This window comes from Lepidochelys kempii, chromosome 1 (assembly GCF_965140265.1).
Source record: "Lepidochelys kempii isolate rLepKem1 chromosome 1, rLepKem1.hap2, whole genome shotgun sequence".
Classification (NCBI taxonomy): Eukaryota; Metazoa; Chordata; order Testudines; family Cheloniidae; genus Lepidochelys; species Lepidochelys kempii.
In genome coordinates, this window is record NC_133256.1 from 27861951 (window position 1) to 27882089 (window position 20139).

Here is a 20139-nt window from a genome sequence, read left to right on the forward strand (position 1 = left end):
CACAACTTGACCATCTTCACAATAGTCCCCAGCTATAGAGCCTGATCTAGCAAATTGTGCTCATGTAAGGATTTCTCACATGAGCCAGGCTGGTAGGCTCTGGTCCATAGTCATTGCATCCCATTGAAATTCTGTGCATGGTTTCACAGTTATGTGCCCATTAAAAATTAAACTGCCAGTGTTAGAAGTGTGTTGTTGGTTCCTGTTCAGCAGATCACTTTTAGGGTAGTTAGAGAGCTTGTGAGAAGCTTGAGCAAGAAAATTCTAGGTACCATTCTCAATTATGAGGAACGGGTGAATCCCTAAAAAGAGGGGCCCACATTCTGCAACCCTTACATTGAACAGTCCCTCTGAAGTCCATGTGAGTGTTGTTATTCAGTATGCTTCTGAGTCATGGAACTGGGGCCTTAGAGTGAGTCTTACAGTCTAGAACTAAACGTTGATTTTCAAATAAATAAATAGCCAAAATGTACATATAGATCACAGACTCTTTGGGACAGGGACTGTTTTCTTATTAGATGTGTGTACAGTGCTTAGCACAGTGGGGCTCCGATCCCCAACTGGTGCATGTAAGTGCTACTGCAACTGAAATAATTAGCATGCATAAATTCTGTTTCACTTACATTCATGTCCTTCTGAGGGAAATGACATTACTGCACATTCACATGAAGCAAAACCATGGGGTGATGTTAATTGCAGAAAGTGGTCTTAAAACTGGAGAGACAGAGATAGGACACACAAAACAAATGTTCTATTCTATATAGGTTCTTAAAACCTCATCAACATAGTATCTGAGCACCTTCCAGTAGTGCATTAAGCAACTACTCTTCTGTCACGTGTTGTTTGTTTTCTCATCCTCTTCCCTGGGGGAGGATGGATGTAGGAATAAAGTAGAAATGAATGCATTTTGCTGCTTCGTTTGCCAGAACGACTTCAGGTTCACTGTACCAGTTCTTGCAAAGCTGCCTGACTTGTTTTAGAATCAGTAAGATGTGCAGATTTAGTTATTAACGGGATGAGGAGGTACAGACTTAAGAGCAGGTGCAAACACTCTAGACCCTAGAAGGACTGATCTGTTTGATGGTGTTTGGCCAACTTAGCTTAATTTCTTTCAGTATTCAATATTCTTTCTTTCAAAATTCAATAAGGACAAATGCAAAGTACTCCACTAAGGAAGGAATGATCATACAATATGGGAAATAACAATATGGCATACAATATGGGAAATAACTGCCTAGGAAGGAGTACTGCAGAAAGGGATCTGAATATGAGTCAACAGTGTAACACTGTGGCAAAAAACCCCAAACGTCATTGTGGGATGTATTAGCACAGGGATTGGCAATGTTTGGCACGCAGCCTGCCAGGGTAAGCTCCCTGCCAGGCCAGTTTGTTTACCTGCCGCATCCACAGGTTTGGCCGATCACGGCTCCCACTGGCCACGGTTCGCCGCTCCAGGCCAATGGGGGCTGTGGGAAGCCACAGCCAGCACATCCCTCGGCCCGCGCCACTTCCCACAGCCCCCAGTGGCCTGGAGCGGCGAACCGCGGCCAGTGGGAGCTGCGATCGGCCGAACCTGCGGATGCAGCAGGTAAACAAACCGGCCTGGCCGGCCAGGAAGCTTATCCTGGTGGGCCGTGGGCCAAACGTTGCCGATCTCTGTATTAGCAGGAGTGTTGCAAGCAAGACACACAAAAAAGGTGGTTCTGCTCTACTCTGTGCTGATTTGGCCTCATCAGGAGAATTGTGTTCAGTTCTAGGCACTACATTTCGGGAAAGATGTGGACAAATTGGAGAAAGTCCAGAGAAGAGCAACAAAAATAATTAAAGGTCTAGAAAACATGACCTCTGAGGGAAGATTGAAAAAACTGGAGAAGAGAAGACAGAGGGGACATAACAGTTTTCAAGTACATAAAAGGTTGTTGTAAGTAGGAGGGAGAAAAATTGTTCTTAATCTCTGAGGATAGGACAAGAAGCAATGGGCTTAAATTGCAGCAAGGGCAGTTTAGGTTGGACATTAGGAAAAGCTTCCTAACTGTCAGGGTGGTTAAGGACAGGAATAAATTGTCTAGGGAGGTTGTGGAATCTCCATCACTGCAGATTATTAAGAACAAGTTAGACAAATGCGTGTCAGGGATGGTCTAGATAATACTTAGTCCTGCCGTGAGTGCAGGGGACTGGACTAGATGACCTCTCGAGGTCCCTTCCAGCCCTACAAGTCTGTCTGTCTGTCTTTCTTTTTTTCTTCTAATGTAGCAGGAAAGTACTGTGAAGTGTAGGCAAATTCTCTTGTTATCTGACACCCTTTTTTACTTCTAGGCAGAAGGAACTGAGGAGCACACGCACAAAGGGCCTGCAGACTTGAGAACATACACAAGAAAAGTGAAAACAAGGATACAAATGGCCATGGGGGATAATTTCTTCCATTCAAATTATATTACATTGGGGGGATCTGGGAAGACAGAACTTAGGGAGTCCATTCTCCCAGTGTTCCCATTGGCCACGTGAACTTAAGGCACCTAAGATGAGGAAGTTGGTCAGTGCTTCTAGCAGCACAGACTACCCCAAAAAGGGTATATGGGGGTATGATGAGACAGTGCTAGTGGTCATGATTCCTAGCACACTCTGGCCAGTGGGTGTGCAACTACACTGGAAAGAAGCACATCAAATTTCTGCTCTCTAGCTGTCTGCAAGGCCACCAGTTAGCATGAAGGAATTATGCATGCTCCTTTGCAGGCATAATATGTCCCTGGTCCCAGTCTGTCCTCATTGAGTCATCTTCTCAGAGTCTTATTATGGCTGTTTATGTAGCACCCCCAAGTGTTTTATGTGCACAGTCAAATAATACATCACATGTACAAAAACTATGGTAAAATAATGTGATTTAGGTTGCAAAATCAAGCATTTGAAAGTTAAGAAATACCAGGTTTATGGCTGCCCACAGACCTGTCATTCAGCTCCCTTTGTGCATCCAACCTGGGCTTCGAATGAGACTGGGGTCCTGTGGAAAATATAATACATGATCATGTAATTAAAGGCTCGATTATGATGCATACCCACAAGGGGGCTGAATTAAGGTCACCCAGGCAGCTGTAAAGCTGGCATTGCTTAACTTTCGAGTGCTTGACTTTGCAACCTAAATCATAGAATCATAGAATATCAGGGTTGGAAGGGACCTCAGGAGGTCATCTAGTCCAACCCCCTGCTCGAAGCAAGACCAATCCCCAACTAAATCATCCCAGCCAGGGCTTTGTCAAGCCTGACCTTAAAAACCTCTAAGGAAGGAGATTCCACCACCTCCCTAGGTAACGCATTCCAGTGTTTCACCACCCTCCTAGTGAAAAAGTTTTTCCTAATATCCAACCTAAACCTCCCCCACTGCAACTTGAGACCATTACTCCTTGTTCTGACATCAGCTACCACTAAGAACAGTCTAGATCCATTCTTTCACATTCTTTCAGCATAGTTTTTGTATATGATTTCCTATGTTTTTCTAAAGGATTAAGGTAAAAACATTTGTAACCCTTCTGCCAGGTGGAGCCAGTAGCAACCAGGGCCAGGTTCAATATCTAGGGGTTCCTTTCCATCGATATAACACAGAACCGGCTCAGATCCCCACCTCGTAACCTGGGAAAATTACACACCACGCCGGGCGCCTCTGAGAGGCAATACTTCTCCACTCACAAGCACAGACTCTGAGTATGGAAAATAAACTTTTAATAAAAGGAGGGAAGTAACTTGGCATTAATTTGGGAAAACACTGCAAACAGGGTTCATAAACAAAAACCATGAGCAAAGGACCCACCCTCAAGTAAGTTGGTTAGAGTCCTTTCCACCTCATGTTCTTAAGTGCAGCCACCCAAAAGTCCCTTTTAGGTGTCTGTCCCTTCTCTGAACCCCACTCACATTTGCTGTATTTGGTCAGTGCAGACCCAGAGTTCAGAGGTTCATCTGCAGAGTTCACCTCCCACCCTGGGTGGAGCGGGGGGGGGGGTTAAAGAGGCACCTTCATCGCTCGCTGCTCGGGCACTTGCTTGCCACTCCTCTCTGCCAGCTGCCCTGCCAGCCAATCCCCACACCTCTCTGCAGGGCTCTGCTCTGGCCCTCTCCTCTAGCCGCCCTGCTGGCCGCTCGCTGCACCTCTCCACCAGCCTCCCTGTTGGCCACTCACTGCACTGTCTGGCCACCCCACCAACCACTGCTCCTCACCCACCACTTGTTCACCAGCTGACTATCAGTCATCTTCTGCTGCCACCTGCCTCTCTGCTGTGTCCTCTGCTCATTGGTCTCAGTAATTTTCAGCTCTTTGCAGGCTGAGCAGAAACACTGCCCCATCTCAAAGTGATTTCAGCTCTCAGTGATGTTTAGTTCTTAGCAGGCTTGCTAGAAACATAGTCCCACTGCAGCTGATTTCAGCTCTGATTGAACATTTAAAATAACAAAGAGGCTCCTAATGAAGCCTATTTAGCTCTTTCTTTGAACAGTGCAGGGGAACAGGCTAAACCAGACTGGGAAAGACCTACATCTCCTGACTAGGACACCTGTCTGCCCCTCTTACTTTCACAGGGCTCTGGCATTCAAGACCCTGGCTTAATGAGGTCCTTTCAGCTGATGGTGACCCCCTCATTAGGGACAGGTTAAGCACAGTTCTGCTCCCCTTTATTCATACAATAATTACAACATTGGCAACAACATTTCACTACCTCTGTATTCAGTACTAAAGTGATTTGTAACACAACACCAGCCAGAGTTGATTGCTTTGAGGAAAACACCACTCTATCTGCTGGATATCTAAGCAGAGCAGGAGCAAACTCTATTTACATGAACACACCTAAAGTCTCTCCTCCTCCCAGCTAGCTGTCAGGGAAGAATTAATTCAGACCCTGCTTACACATTTATAGTATGTGTCTGTAATAATCCTCCTCCCATTGTCCAGCATTCGAGCCCTCAGTCTTCAACATGCAGGTTTTTACCACTTGAGCTACAGAACTCTCTCTGTTAGCTGGCAGCAGGAAAAGGCTGTTTATTCCAGAGTGGGGGGAATGAGCCACTATTGACATGTGCTGGCTTGAAAGCGTGATCAGGAGTCTGACCCAGCTCTCTCTCTTCCCCACTTTGGGCGGTGGGTGGCCCCTGCCCCATGCTGTGCTCCTGGGGTGGGGCAGGGGGATGAAGTGGGAAACTAGCTGCTGGAGCCATGTGATTGGTTTATGGTTGGGGCTTGGCTCAGGTCCCAGTCCCCCTCCCTAACCCTAGGAGTTGGGGAGCTTCTGTCCAATGTGCTGCCCCTGAGGGGAAGGATTGGAAGCTGGAGCCAAATGCTGGGTCTCGTGGGATTGCAGGATCAGCTCATGTCTCTCTCTCTCTCTCTCTCTCTCTCTCTCTCACCCCCTGCAGGTGTTGGGGGAGCTTCTGCTCCATGTGTTGGTGAGGAATTCTGGAGGGAAGGCTAGCTCGCTGTCTCCACCCCTTCCTGCTACAGGTGCTTGGGGCAGATCATACACGTTCTCAGTGCATTATCTGCTGCTACTGTGGGAGCAGCATGAACCCAGCCTTGGAATCCTCAATGAACTGGGTGTGTGTCCAAACGTTTCCTGCACACTGGAAGTGAGAGAAGGGAAACAATGGAAATGAGTTAAACACTCACCCAAACCTGAATGGCTTTTCACTGGATAAAGAAAAGGTATTTCTCTAACCTGAGCAGATTTCCCCTGCCCAATATCAAAGGCTGGCTGCAAACAATGGAGGTGTGAGGGCTTCTCTCAGAAAAGGTCACAAGAATACTTTGCAATGGAAATGCAGTGCCTGCCTAAGATCTAAATTTATTCTGGTTTAGAAAAATGAAGGAAAGGAAATATGAAGATGTGCTCTTGTATCGTTCTTTATTATAGGCACTTCCATGTCCATGAGTCTCTGAAGTCAAATCTTGAGTCAAATAATATTTCATGGGAAGTGCTTAAAAACAGAAAGTCTCTTTTGGCAATAAAATATCATTGCATAAATATCACAAACTTCACTAGCCCAGGGCCTATTGTGAAAATCTTTCAATACTACTCGGCATTCTGTGCTCTGTATTCCAGCTCTGGGTGATCAGAACAGAATGAATTTGTGAGGTTTTACACCATGGCTGTAGTGGAGGTGAAGCAAGTTTTCTCCTCCACCATAACAATTATGAAGTCCAAACCAGGGCAACTGTTACAGGCGAAGGACAGCTTGGAAAATCTGGGCTGCCTTTGCTCAGACAGACTCTTTTCTTGCTGCAAAGAGTGTTCCCTCTTCTTTGAGGACAATAGCAACTGAATCCAGACCAAACGGATTGCTTCACCAACCTCTCAAAAGCTCTACTACTACTGGAGGGGGAGAGGAGGAAAAAATACAATGGGAGAGAGTCTCACACACACACTACCTCTTTTACACTGAGTAGAAGGTGTAAATGTGCCCTAAAATCCCAGTTCTGGCTGGGAGAGAATTTCCCCACTGCAGCAAACAGCCATATGTGACCCCATCAGAAGCCCTTGGTATAGGGGCATGCTGTGGAGAGAAGGAGTGTCATGTCATATATATGGCACTGCCTGAAGTCTCTGCAGCTCTGGGACTGGGACTCAGGATGGAGTCTGCCATAACTTAGACCAGGACTCAGGGCTAGTCTAAGTTCTGCAGAGCAGCGTAGGATTGAGAGGGCACAAAGTATCTTAAAAGCCACCTTAGAGGTACAGCATGGACACTCACCCAATGTCTTTTCTGATTTAGTTTCCACCAGTCTGGCTCGTTAAAGGCTAAAGCTGTAGATGTGCTGGGAAAACTACTGTTTCTGACTTGCAAATTGGACCCTCCGCTATCTGGGCTGGTTAAATTTGTTGAGAGGTATGGGGCTCCATGTTTTGGAGATTGTCAACTTTCCTTTGTAGGCCAAGGTGCTATCTTTGCTCAAGTGGCCTTTGGTTAGGCCTTCACTCAAGATGGAGCTGACAATCTCACTATCAGAAGGTTCTGATTCTAACCATCCTGTTTAGAAAAGGTTATTGAGAAAGTAGCGACAAAGCCACTCTGGTTTCTTTTGGAGACTGCTGTGTTCCTTGACCTTTTCCAGAGGGAAGCTTTGAACTGGCTTTTGTCCATGGTGGGGTTTGTTCATTAGTGTTGTGCACTGCCAGACCACATGCTCAGATAATATGATGGAGATTTTTTAATACATCCAAAAAGGAATGTCTGACAGATCCATGTATAGATCTGTAGATCATGTATGCATTTTCCAAGGGTCTTTTTTTTAAAAAATCTTTCCTGATCCTGGATTTAAAAAGGCAAATAGTTATTTTACTATCATCCAACAGCTTTGAAGTTTTGATGAACAGTGAAGAAAGCCGAACAGATAATTCTTCACTAATCTTTTAAATATCCCCAAAAGCACATTGCACTCACACACTTTTAAGCCTGGTTCTTTAGAAGCTGTATGTCTTCCTCTAACTCTTCTTTTAGGTTTGCAGCTTCATCAGACCTGAACAGAAGCCTGTAATACTTCTTTCTGTGGTGACTATCTTTCTGGGAGGCGTGCAGTGGGATGTTTTTTCCATAATAAAGCAGTCATCTGGATTGAATTGCAGATATCTAATCCTCACACAAACTACTCTTGTTTGGTTTTGTGAAATGAACAAAGACATCAATTTAGACATGCTCAGGACTGGATTTAGGCATCCCTCAGACCTCCTGATCGTACCAATGATTAACCAATGTGCCTTGGTCACTTTAACACAAAGGGGAAGCTTTGAATAAAAAAACTCTTTTTCACAAAGGGTATGAATAGTAGATTTTCTTATATGTATATAAAGAAGAGAACTAAGGCAGCAGCAGAACAGTGTGGACAGAATGCGCTCATGGCTCCAGCAGTATTTCTGTAGTTTCGAAGTAGAGCAATTGCATTCAAACTATGACATCAATGAATGAAAGAAAATGTTTTAAGAATTCCTTATTATACATTGGTTCATACATTACAAAACCATCTTGCACCAATGCTTCTATGATTCAATCTGAATCTATTTTCTCTGTCTTTTCTCCAAAATCCTGACTCTGAAATATCAATTTTTGCTAAACAAAAATTGTAAACACTGGAGAGGATGTAGCTAGGGCCCAATTCTGCCGTTTTAAGGTTCCACCCCACAAATGGGGCATTTTGGCTACTATTTGCAAGGACAGCATAAACTATTTGCCATATTGCCCTTGCTTTTCTCAAGGTCTGCACAAGAATGTCTCATTACAGAAAGGGCGAGTTTTTTGCTACTCAAATACTGATGTTATAACTCAGGGCCACATGTTGCCCTTTTGAGCTGCATGGACTTAGACGCCTAACTTTAGACTTAAAAAATCTTGGCTTTGGTGATAAAAGGCTCTAATAATATGGTGGGAGGAGGCATAACCTGTTGAATGCTTGGGAAACAATGTAAAGTAGCAATTCTGGAGCTAAACTTCCATCTGAATGCAGGGCTATGTAGTGTCTTGCTTTTGGTGGGGATGGGTAGGTTTCATTTCTTTATTTCATATTCTCAGTCATCACTAAATGCTAAACTAAGCAAACAAAAGGATCATAGAAATGTAGGACTGGATGGGACCTTGAAAGGTCATCTAGTCCAGTCCCCTGCACTCATGGCAGGACTAAATATTATTTAGACCATCCCTGATGGGTGTTCGTCTAACCTGCTCTTAAAAATCTCCAATAATAGAGATTCCACCACCTCACTGCAATTTATTTCAGTGCTTAACTGCCCTGACAGTTAGGAATGTTTTCTTAATGTCCAACCTAACTTGCCCTTGATCCAATTTAAGACCATTGATTCTTGTCCTGTCCTCAAAGGCTAAGAAATTTTTTTTTCTCCCTCCTCCTTCTAACAACCTTTTATGTACTTGAAAACTGTTATCATGTCCCCACTCAGTCTTCTCTTCTCCAGACTAAACAAGCCAAGTTTTTTCAATCTTCCCTCATCGGTCATGTTTTCTAGACCTTTAATAATTTTTGTTGCTCTTCTCTGGACTTTCTCCAATTTGTCCACATCTTTCTTGAAATGTGGTGCCCAGAACTGGGCACAATACTCCAGCTGAGGCCTAATCAGAGTAGAGTGGAAGAATTATTTCTCAGGTCTTGCTTACAACACAATTGTGCTTCAGCACTGAGGAAGCCAAGTAATCTTCTCCAGGATATTATTCCTATTTCTAACAATGCTACTGCTCAATATTTGAATCCAGGGCTTTGTAGCCCTTTACCAGACTCAAAAAATCCCCCAAAAGGATTTAAACTCCCACTATGTTACTCCATTTCTATTTGTAAACTAGCAGATTATATTGTAGAAAATCAGACTATTCTGGGTCTTGTAAAAAGCATTCTGCACTTAAGAGTAAATTTGACTATTTCAGACACAGTAAATTCCACTTGAGTCCTCTGGATTGTTAAACACATTTTTACTATAAAAGTCCAAATTCTGCCCTCACTTATACTGGTGTAATCCAGAGGAAACTCCATTGACTCCAGTGTATTTATACCAGTGTAAATAAAGGCAGAATTTGGATCCAGATGAATGCCATGTACAAATGTCTCATGTTTTCTATACTGGAGCAGTCAGTGGGGCTGCACAAGTGTCAATGAGAGTAGAATTTAGCCCTGTGACTTTGACAAGCCTATTTCTGCCCTCAGCTACATTATTTCATTGAGGTTTAGTGCCATATATATGAGGGCCAACAAATATCATCATAGCTACATAGAAGTATAAGAGATGTGGGGCAGGTATAAACCAGAATAAAATCTGTCCTCTACTGAATAACACCTGCCCAGAAAAAAATATACCATCTAGCACAGTGGGTGACAGAGAAACAATAAAGACAAGGAGACGTGTAATCACTCACTGTGATGCTCTGTACCTCGGGGAACCCCCAGAACCCCCATGTTCATCCTTGTAAAATGATTGTGTGGTATCCAATGCAAAGTTTGTCATGTCAGGTGTCTTCAGAAGGCTCATGATGCACTGAGCATTGTTGTTATAGTGATGTTATAGTAATTGTTTTGTTAATGGTTATAATTTGATGCATATAGTTATGAGGCTGAAAATGTGTCTTCATGGCTTAAAATAAGCCCAGGCAAAAACTCTCCAAGAGCAGAGAGGCAGTTCACACCTCATCAGGGCAAGTATGGGACAAACCCAGCCCAGCCTCACAGGAACAAAGGATGCTGGCCTAAGCAGCAACAAAAGGATCTGTTAGACTCTCGAGTGAGTCATCCCCCATTCCTTTGGTCAGTTTGGGACTGCGATGAGGTAATGCTCACCTGCCTCTGAAGGCGGGGGGGGGGGGGAGTCAAGAGGGAAGAACGAACATTATAAAAGGGAGCAACGTTTGCCATGCTCTTCCTCTCCCTTCCACCTCCATCTACAGACACCACACCAAGCAACTGAAGTGCTGATCAAAGGGGAGAGCCCGGCTGAAGGGCAACCAGCCAGTCTGTGGTGAGAGGCATCTAAGTTTGTAAGAAGCATCTAAGTTTGACCAAATCTGATTTGTTGTGTTTTGACTTATAATAATTTAAAATATATCTTTGTCGTTAATAAATCTGTTGTTTATTCTACCTGAAGCAGTGTGTTTGGTTTAAAGCGTGTCAGAGACTCCCCTGGGGATAACAAGTCTGGTGCACATCAATTTCTTTGTTAAATTGATGAACTCATATAAGCTTGCAGTGTTCAGTGGGCATAACTGGATACCGCAAGACGGAGGTTCCTAGGATTGTGTCTGGGACCGGAGATATTGGCTAGTGTCATTCGGTGGCACAATCCAAGGAGCAGCTTACGTGCCAGAGGCTGTGCGTGAACAGCCCAGGAATGGGGGTTCTCACAGCAGAGCAGGGTAAAGCTGGCTCCCAGAGTCAAGGATTGGAGTGGCCTAGCAGATCACCAGTCCAGATAACACCAAAGGGGAACATCACAGTCATCCTCTGAAAGAAAAAGGAACCCATGAAATGTTTAAACACTTATTCACATTTGGATCCAAAGAAGGAGATCTAGTTTTATTAATTTATACACCTGGGACGAAACAAATACTCTAAAAAGTTCTTAAATATTTATACTCTACACCCACAGATTTTCAGCAGCCATAATAGTTTATCATGTGAATTCTCATACATTTATCTTTTTGACAGACATTTTGGGGTTTTTTTTTAAGTGGATCAAATTCACTCTAAGAAGTAATTTAAAGAGAGGTGGGCAACATGCTAAGGCCCAACGCTTTCCTTGCAGAAAGTTCAGGCCTAGCCACTGATGGAAGTTCTACACACATATATTAAGAGAAACATCACAGTCACACAACCCCCCTCTCAGTTGTTAGTCATGAGCTCTCTTCCTGGGGCTAATCCTGTGAGTAAGGGCTATTTACATGAGTAAGGATTTCCAGGGTTGGTCCCAAACCAATAAGACAAACAAGGAAATTCACAGGGCATAATGGAGCTGTGGACCTAATTCTTCAATCAGACACAGACTGTGAAGGTGTGATTGACTTCAGTGAGCGTTCTGCTTGTGTACAGACTGCAGGATCAGCCCTACACCCATAACGCATCCAGTTACACCCATAGGTATCAGATCAGCACCCAAAGCAATTAGACCCCATCCCTTGCTTTCTGTCCTTCATGTTGCTCCAAACACAATTGTTACTGGAGATAAATTCTGTCCTTAAATGCATGTACGTAACAACCACTGAGCTCCAAATTTTTACTCAGGCAAAATTTCCCTTGACTTCTGATCAGGGCAGAGTGCAGGATTTCAGTATCGGGGCTATTTACTGTAATGTGAACAGAGGGCACACATCCGATGACAGAATTTTGTCCTAAGTAGTAATGTACAACAATAGATTGTCAATTTTGAGGCATTAAACAGGGGTAGGAATAAAATATAGACTGCAAACCAACCAGACACAGTAAAAATGAATTACAAGCAACACTCCAAAAGTACAGGACAGTACAGTAATGGAATGCATGACGTATTAATGATCAAAACTTCTGAAGCCCCAATCACACTCGCATTGAAGGCAGTTGAGGTTTTGCCATGGAATTCAATGACAGCTGGATTGGTCCCTTTGTCATGCATTGTAAGTAGAAGGACATCTTAGCTGCCAATTTAATTTCATTAATCATGTGATGGCAATACAAATATAAAGAGATGTTTAACAGAAACCACAATCATTTGCTTGATATTTGCTGTTCAGCACAGATAAGATTGAATCATTAGCAGTCATTTGAATCAGTTATGATAGAATTGCAAGATCATTAACTACTAGAATTCTTTTCATAGAGTTTATGGCCATAAAGGCCATTATGACCATCTAGTCTCACCTCCTGCATAACACAAGCCACAGAATTTTACTCAGCAATTCCTATATTAACCCAGCAAATAGTCCTGTGGCACCTTATAGACTAACAGATGTATTGGTGAATACCCACTTCATCAGATGCATGTAGTGGAAATTTCCAGAGGCAGGTATAAATATGCAAGCAAGAATCAGGCTAGGGATAATGAGGTTAGTTCAATCAGGGAGGATGAGGCCCTCTTCTAGCAGTTGAGGTGTGAACACCAAGGGAGGGGAAACTGCTTTTGTAGTTGGCGAGCCATTCACAGTCTTTGTTTAATCCTGAGCTGATAGTGTCAAATTTGCAAATGAACTGAAGCTCAGCAGTTTCTCTTTGAAGTCTGGTCCTGAAGGTTTTTTTTGCTGCAGGATGGCAACCTTTACATCTGCTATTGTGTGTCCAGCAAGGTTGAAGTAGTGTTCTACAGGTTTTTGTATATTGCCATTCCTAATATCTGATTTGTGTCCATTTATCCTTTTACGTAGGGACTGTCCAATCTGGCCGATGTACATAACAGAGGGGCATTGCTGGCACGTGATGGCGTATATTACATTGGTGGACGTGCAGGTGAATGAACCGGTGACGGTGTGGCTGATCTGGTGAGGTCCTGTGATGGTGTCACTGGTGTAGATATGTGGGCAGAGTTGGCATCGAGGTTTGTTGCATGGATTGGTTCCTGAGTTAGAGTTACTATGGTGCGGTGTGTAGTTGCTGGTGAGAATATGCTTCAGGTTGGCGAGTTGTCTGTGGGCGAGGACTGGCCTGCCTCGCAAGGCCTGTGAAACTGAGGGATCATTGTCCAGGATGGGTTGTAGATCACTGATGATGTGTTGGAGAGGTTTTAGTTGAGGACTGTATGTGATGGCAAGTGGAGTTCTCTTGGTTTCTTTCTATATTAACCCAGTAATGTGTGGTTGAACTACCTTGCAACAGCTTTGAAAGTTGGGAGAAAATAAAATAAATGAGTTATTTTGATGTATACTTCTCCAATAATTTAGATATATATCAAGAAAGACTGGGGTATATTGGTCAATCACAGGAGGACTATGAGCCACCAATATGATGGGGCTTGGAAAAAGGCTAATGCTATCCTAGGATGCATTAGCCGAGGTATTTCCAGTAGAGATAGGGAAGAGTTATCACCATAATACAAGGCATTGGTGAGCCCTCATCTGGAATACTGTATGCAATTCTAGCTTCCCAATATTTAAGAAAGATGAATTCAAACTGGAGCAGATGCAGAGAAGGGCTACTAGGGTGATCAGAGGAATGGAGAACCTACCTTAAGAGAGGAGAATTAGGAGCTTGGCTTGTTTAGCCTAACTTAACAAAGGCTGAGGGGAGATACGATTGCTCTCTATAAATACATCAGAGGGATAAACACAAGGGAGGAAGCGGAGTTATTTAAGTTAAGGGCCAGTGTTGGCACAAGAACATGGATATTAACATCAACAAATTTAGACTTGAAATTAGATGAACATTTCTAACTATCAGTGGAGTGAAGTTCTGGAACAGCCTTCCAAGGGGAATAGTGGGGGTAAAAAACCTAACTTGTTTCAAGACTGGGCCCTGTCTATACTACAAAATTACTTTTGTATAACTACACCGCTGAGGGATGTGAATAATCCATATCCCAGAGAGACGTAGTTATACCGACCTAAGTGCCAGTGTATAGAGCGCTATACCGTCATAGCTATCATCTCTGGCAGAGGCAGAGTTATTAAGCTGACGGAAGAGATCTCTCCCATCGGTTTAAAGTATCTCCCATCGGTTTAAAACATCTTCACCAGACATGCTACAGCATCACAGCTGCATCAGTGCAGCTGCACCACTGTAAATTTGTAGTTTAGACTTGCCCTGAGCTTGGTAAGTTTATGGAGGGGATGGTATGATGAGGTTGCCAGTCCTGCACCTGCTTTTAGTAAATAGCTCCAAATACCAGAAATGGGACACTAGATGGGGAGGGATCTGAGTTACCACAGAGAATTCTTTCCCAGATGTCTGACGAGTGGGCCACGCCTGCATGCTTAGGGTCTAAGGCCTGGTCTACACTACGGCATTAGGTTGACATATGCCGCATTAGATTGAATTTATAATGTGTGTGTCTACACTACCGAGCCCTTTCCGCCGACCTAAAGGCCTTGTAAAATCGATGCCTGTACTTCACCTTGGTGAGAGGAGTAGCGCTAGAGTCGACCTTCCCGGGCCAAATTAGGGGTAGTGTAGACACAACGCTGTGTAATTCGATGGGATTGGCCTCCAAGAGGTGTCCAAGACTGCGCCAATGTGACCGCTCTGGACAGCACTTTCAACTCCACTGCACTTCAGCCAGGTTACACAGGAAAAGCCCTAGGAACTTTTGAATTTCATTTCCTTTCTGATCAGCATGGTGAGCTCACCACCACAGCTGACCATGCCTGCCCAGGGCTGCAAACGCACTCCCAGAATGGAGCATACAGGAGACACTGGATCTGATTGCTGTGTGGGGAGAAGAGTCTGTGCAGGCAGAGCTCTGAACCAGCAGAAGAAATGCTGACATCTATGCCAAAATCGCCCAGGGCATGGGGGACCAAGGCTACACTAGGGAGACACAGAAGTGCCGTGTGAAAATAAAGGTGCTCAGGCAAGCGTACCAAAAGACAAGGGAGGCGAAAAGTTGCTCTGGTTCTGAGCCACAGATATGCCGCTTCCATGAGCAGCTGCATGTGATTCTAGGCGGGGACCCCACCAGTGCCTCAACACTCTCCCTGGATAGCTCCCAGGGGACCCGGGCGGCCATGGGCAACAAGGAGGAGGACATTGTTGATGAGGAAGAGGAGAAGGAGGAGGAGAATGCGCAGCAGGCAAGCGGAGGATCCATTCTCCTGACAGCCAGGACCTTTTCCTAACTCTGGAGCCAATCCCTTCCCAGGACCCACTGGAGCGGGACTGTGATGGTGGGGAAGGCCCCTCTGGGGAGTGCACACTTGTAATCACACTACAGGGGTTAAATGCTATTGTGTTTAATGTTTATTCTGAGGTAAACAATTGATATACAGTGGCAGCCAGTCCAGCTACGCAACAGGTGCTCCCCAGAAAAGCCTGTTTACGTGCCAAGTGTTTCCCCACCAAAAAAATGTCCCTGGCTGTGCCCTGACACCATCTATCCTTTCTTGTGCGCTTACCATGCCTGCCTGCAAACTGAAATCTGCTGCCCAGCGCTCTGCTGTGTGTTGTACCTTACTGGTAGGTGCTTCTTTCAAAAGACAAAATGTGGCTGTGTACCTCAGGGAATGTATTTACTGCTGTGAAGTACTGCATTCATTGCAAGAGCTAACCTTCTGTTTTCAACAATGTATGTTCTGTAAAGCTACCCTTGTGTTTTTTCCCCCCTTGTAGCTGCAACCTTGACTGTGGGTGCTTCCTCCACACCAGCACAAAGGCTGTCCCAGATTAGAAGGCGAAAAAAGTGGACAAAGGAAAACGTGTTCTGTGATTTGATGCGTTCCTCCAAGACTGACAAGGCCCAGCCGAATGCATGGAGGTTTACACTGTCGGAAAGCATGCGCACCGACCAAGAGGGCAGGAAAGCATGCAGGGAACAAGAGCATAACACGCAAGAGGAGATGTTGCAGCTTATGCGGGAGCAAACAGACAAGTTGAGGTGCAGGAAAGGCAGCTAGACCTTAGAGTCCCGTTGCACCAAATGATAAACCAGCTGCTCTCCTCTCCAAGTTCCCATATCCTCCTCTCCCAGACGGCCTAGAATGCGGGGGAGGGAGGGAGATTCATTATCCCTTGAACTCAACGCCAGGAGATAGTTCATGGAGCAGAAAGTTCTCATTCCCACAGCTTTGACTGCTAGAAAATGCAGTTGTAATAAGCTACGTGGGCTTGCCCCTCCCACTCCTGTGTTATCAGGCCCTTAGACCTGGGCTATCTTTGCTATTCATTGCTGTCTCTGTTCAGTGTCTGTTAGCATAATAAAAATGCATGGATTGAGGACAAGAGGCTTTCGTTCACTGTGCACACTGTGGTTGGTGGGGGTTTAGTTTACAGGGCAGTACCTGCGAAAAAATGGGGCAGGTTGGTAAGGAACAACACACAGAACTGTCAGATCAGTGTTGGGTCATTCATGAAACTGGTTTTCAAAGCCTCTCAGAGATGCAGTGTACCTCAATGTGTTCTTCTTATTGCCCTGGTGTCTGGCTTCTCATAATTGGCAGCCAGGTGATCTCCCTCAACACCCCACTGCTCCAAAAACTTTCTCCCCTTATTTTTACAGATATTACGGAGAACACAGCAAACAGCAACAACAATGGAAATATTGCTTTTGCTGAGGTCTAACCTAGTGAGTAAACTGCGCCAGGGCCCCTTTAAACATCCAAAGGCACTTTCCACCATCATTCTGCACTTGCTCAGCCTATGGTTGAACTGCTCCTTACTGCTGTCCAGGCTGCCTGGGTATGGCTTCATGAGCCATGGGAGCAAGGGGTAGGCTGGGTCTCCAAGGATAACTATTGGCATTTCAATGTCACCAATAGTAATTTTCTGGTCTGGGAAGAAAGTTCCTTCTTGCAGCTTTCTGAAGAGACTGGAGTTCCTAAAGATGCGAGCGTCATGTACCTTTCCCGACCAGCCCATGTTGATGTTGGCGAAACGGCCCTTGTGATCCACTAGGGCTTGCAGCACTATTGAAAAGCACCCCTTGTGGTTTATGTACTCGCTGGCAAGGTGGCAAGATAGGGATGTGTGTTCTGTCTATCGCCCCACCACAGTTAGGGAACCCCATGGCGGCAAAGCCATCTGCTATGTCCTGCACATTTCCCAGAGTCACTACCCTTCTTAGCAGAAGTGAACTGATTGCCCAGGCTACTTGGATCACAGCAGCCCCCCCTGGTAGATTTACCCACGCCAAACTGATTCCCGACTGACTGGTAGCAATCTGGTGTTGCAAGCTTTCACAGGGCTATCGCCACTCGCTTCTCAACTGTCAGAGCAGGTCTAATTTTGGTACTTCTGCACTTCAGAGCTGGAGGAAGCAATTTGCAAAGTTCCATGGAAGTGGCCTTACACATTCGACAGTTACGTAGCCACTGCTCCTCATTCCACACCTGCATAACTATGTGGTCCCAACAGTCTGCGCTTGTTTCCTGGGCCCAGAAGCGGTGTTCCACCATGTTAACAAGCCCGGCTGCCGCTGCCAGCATGTGCAAATTGCTCCATTCCATGACTTCCAGCACGGCTATTTGCCTGGCATCACATTCTTCCACATGGCGGCTCCTGGCTAGGCTCTGCAAATATTGCAGGACAATGCGCGAGGTGTTTGCGACACTCACAGCAACAGTGTCCAGCTGAGCAGGGTCCATGCTTGCCATGCTATAGCATCTGCATGGATAACCCAGGCTTAGGAGTGAAAATGATTGTCTGCCATTGCTTTCAGGGACAGAGGGAGGGAGGGAAGGAGGAGGCAAGTGCATCATGGGAGGCTGATGATATGTATGCAAAACAAACTGCAAAAATGTTTTTGTCCCATCAGGCATTGGGAGCCTAACCTAGAATTCCAGTCGGCAGCAGGAACTGTGGGAAAGCTGAGCACAGTGCATCGCTCCGTGAGTCGATGCTAGCCATGGTAGTGAGGATGCACTCCGCCGACGGAATGTGCATAGTGGGGACATGCAGCATTGACTTTGTAAAATCGGAGGCTAAATGTCGACTTAAATAAATTTGACCTAATTTGTCATACCCTAACTGATCACCCTATTTGGGGTTGGGAAGGAATTTACCCCACAGAACAGATTGGTAGAGACCCTGGGTTTTTTTTTTTGCCTTCCTCTGCAGTGTGGGGGATGGGTCACTTGCCAGTTTGAACTCGAGTAAGTGGTGAATTCTCTGTAACGTGAAGTCTTTAAATCAAGATTTGAGGACTTCAGTAACTGAGCCACAGGTTATGGGCCTATTACAGGAGTGAGTGAGGTTCTCTGGACTGGGATGCACAGGTGAGACTAGATGATCATGATGGTCCCTTCTGGCCTTCAAGTTTGAGCATTTGATTGAGCTGGCATCATAGGGACTCCGGCAACTTGGTTTACACCAAACATTCAGGTTCTTATTTTTTTAAAAATGAGATGATGGTGTTTACACTGCACACGCCAATATTTTCACGAGACTCTTCTAAAAACGCAAAGACAAAAGAATTTGATGGATTTAAACATTCCCTTTTCAGAGTTGTGAGCCTAGAAACAACAGCTTTGTGGCAGTGCATGGGACCCTGGAAATGAAACTGACTAGAAACAAAACTGAAATAGACCTGTAGTTTCACTGCTGGAACTGAGCGAAACACACAAAAAAGGAAACAAACTGCATAAACAGTGTAGAGCAATTGAGAATTTTAAAAGTCATTCGGTTTTAATTCTCCACAATGTTATCTGTAACACAGGGATGGAAGCTAAGAACATATATGACTTTTATTTTGACAGTATCCTCGTTTCCCCCCCTACAGTGTCAGTATTACAGTGGGATGGGGTGGCATTCTTTAAAGTGCTGGAATAGTAGCACTTCCTGCGAGTCAAATCAGCTGCATGGGTGAAGGTCAGCCCTGTTCGGACATTCTGCGATGCTCCAGGTGTGATTTTACTTGCCAGGAATAAAAGATCACCAGTCTCCGCGAGAACGTCACTGTCCCGCTAGCCAGGGACCAGGTTGTTCCTGAGACTCCCTCTCCCTCCCACCTTCTCTCACAGCTAGGGCTGGTCCTAGCGGGTGATGTTGTTGCATTAGCCAGACATGTCACAAGTAGCTGCATAGTCTCCCCCGCCCTCCACAAAGTCAATTGCAGCTACCAACCCCTCTCAACCCAAAAGTCACTGACTGTCCCCTACAATACATCCGTGCGTCCTGATGCTGCTGCCACTGTGTCTGCTGCTCCCCGTGGGGGCCAAGGAGCCCTGGGCCAGAGTTGAGGGATCCTGGGAATGTGTTGCCATCGTCACTTCCACCTGGCCAGATGGAGCAGCTGCTGGAAAGCCAGCTCTGGAGTGGAGCAAGGTTGCAAACAGAGGAGGTAGTGGGGGTGGGGGCTGATTTCTTGGGGCAAGAATGCCGTGAACTCTGTAGCCGGCTGCACAGCCATTGGGGAAGCAAAGCCTCCCTGTGCCAACAGGTCTGGCCCTGGGGCAGTGGTGGTGATGGTGAGGGCTCAATGGCACTAGGGAGTGGCGGGGGCAGGAAGGGCGGGGCCCCTTCCAATGGACGGAGGTGGGGGACAGGGATTCCCCTGACTCTATGTGCAGGGGGCTGAGAGCTGGCCCAGCTTTTGCCATGCAAAGTAGAGCCCGGGAAAAGCTCCTCCCCCCAATGTCAGGGTCTTCCCCCAAAAGAATTCCCATCCTATTGGGGTGGGCGCAGGGGGAGGGCTTCCCCAAGCTCTGCCTTTAAAAGGCCAGGCTTAGCACTTAGCTGGCTAAGTGCAGGAGCTGGTTAGCACAGCCAGCACAAGGGGATGTGTTCCCCAATGGACTGGGGGGCAGCGAGCCCCAAGGGCAATCCCTTATGGAATGAGGCGGGAGCAGCTGATCACTCCCAGACAACAGAGGGGAGAATGGAAAGGCCACTGGGCCATCCCCATAGACTAAGGAGGGGATGGACATTGGAGCAGTAGCAATTTTAAGGCAGTGGGGGCATCAGCAATTCGGGGTGGGCAGCAGCCCACAACTGAGTAACTGGAGTAGAGGGGTGTGGTGCAAAAATGTTGGAGGATCAGGGAGGGTCAGGAGTAACACTATGGGGGTCAA